We start from the raw sequence: 1,864 nt of genomic DNA, 5'->3' as shown, positions 1-1,864 counted from the left end.
TAAAACTAGCGATTGAGACCATAAAGTCATTATGAAAATGTTTACTGAGTATATAAATCAAGTGAGCAGTGGGTCACTTTCTCATAGACTTCTATAGAAACCGACCTCCTTTTGCATCCCCATGTGTCGCCCCCTGCTGGAATTCAAATAGAACGCAAGTTAAAGGCCCTTGTGCCAAACCGGATGCTTTGTCCATTAATATTTACAGTCTATGAGTGATTTCAATTTACTGCAACTTTGAGACTGTCCTCCCACCGTTCCAGGGGCTACTACTACTACTATTCTAGTCCTTAAATAAATATAATAGAGTATATGTCCTTTGGGGATCCTTGATTTATTATTAGTATTCACATGTAGCAGATTTGTCAGCTAAGCACTCGTTCTGTGACCTCGGCATAGAAAAACAAAACCATGTTCCAAAAAACTTCCGACTCTGATTTTACATTGATACGTGAGTAATAATAATCTAATGTTAGAATATATAATAGTATAGCAGTCACAAGGGATATTTATACTTTTTTATATTTTCCAAGAATAATATGTGTGTAGCCACTTTTTCAATGCAGGACTTGTACCTATTTATGTTTTTATCTTTACATTGTGGTGTTACTACACATACTTTTATCTCCATCACTGCACAGTAAAAACCCAAACTGTAAATCTAATCTTTAGAATATTAGAATTGTATATTTGGTTTGTTTTCATTTTGTTGTAACTACAAAAAACTTCACTTCCCCTCGGCAGTCGATTTTAAAAAAAATCAGCATAAAAAGTAAACGAGTAACCCTCGGAGCGTCTAACCCAACCAGCCGCTCGTTCATACCCTGACCTACTTAACACTCCCGACTCTGCAGCCCGACTACAAGCTTCGCTCTTCTCAGACCAGTTCCGACTTCCTCTGTCGCCATTGACTCAAAACGCGACAGGAAGCCAGAGCGCAGAAAGAGGAAGCGGGCGATGCCACCATAATAACCATTAAACATTTCCCCTGGTGTTGACGTTGTCAGAGCCTCATGGAAAGCTACTGCCGTGTTACCACGGGCTCGGAGAAAACCACATGCAAGCAGCTAAAACAATTCCTCTCATAGATCTTGTGTCTGATAATCTATTTCTGTAAAGTGCATACCTGGTTTTTCCCCACAGTGGTGCCACACAGGTGATTGTTTTCTGTCCCAGCTTCAGCTTATTCTCTCATGTCTATTACATTTTTAATATAAACCACCAAATCGGCGTTTTCCGTGCCAGTTTTTCCAAACTGGCGACGTGCCAACAGCAGTCCTCTGTCAGTAATACACTGACTATGGATGTGCAACTCACACATGCAAAAAAGAGACCTATCCCTTTAAGTAAAGGTCGAGTTGAGGAAGGAAAGATGATTTATGATTAAGATTTCATCCTTTAATTAATTGAATCTCAAAACATAGTGAAAAAGGTTTCTAGAGCCCTGTGGACGTCTTCCAAATCCTTTGTTTTGTTTGACCAACAACCCAAAAACCCCAAAATATTCAATGTGCACTCGCAGAATCAGAAACACTTTATCGATCACCGAAGGGAAACTCTGTGTTGCAGTTGCACAAATAGTAGAAATATAAATAAAGAAATATAAGGAGTGTGGATATGTACGGTAGTTACATAGTTAAAGGAATGTTATTATACAGTATTTACATAATTAACATAATTAAGGAGTAGAAAAAGTGAGAAGTAATAATAATAATAACAACAGTTGTGTATTGCACACATTACAGAATCAGAATCATCTTTATTTGCCAGGTATGTTGCTCACAATGCGCTTACACATACAAAACAAAACAAAACAATATATACACACTAAAATACACACAATATATACACACTAATATACACA

The 1,864-nt window shown here is 37.6% G+C and overlaps 1 protein-coding gene across 5 annotated transcripts in view; it reads left to right on the top strand.

Moving 5' to 3' along the window:
- zgc:152863 (sushi domain-containing protein 6) overlaps nucleotides 1-1,864 on the top strand; it is a 20,297-nt gene that overhangs the window by 10,528 nt on the left and 7,905 nt on the right. The window lies entirely within an intron of this gene.

Source organism: Etheostoma spectabile, chromosome 3 (assembly GCF_008692095.1).
Source record: "Etheostoma spectabile isolate EspeVRDwgs_2016 chromosome 3, UIUC_Espe_1.0, whole genome shotgun sequence".
In the NCBI taxonomy this organism is placed as follows: domain Eukaryota; kingdom Metazoa; phylum Chordata; class Actinopteri; order Perciformes; family Percidae; genus Etheostoma; species Etheostoma spectabile.
Note: the sequence above shows the minus strand (reverse complement) of the source record. Positions and strands in the feature narration are given on the sequence as shown.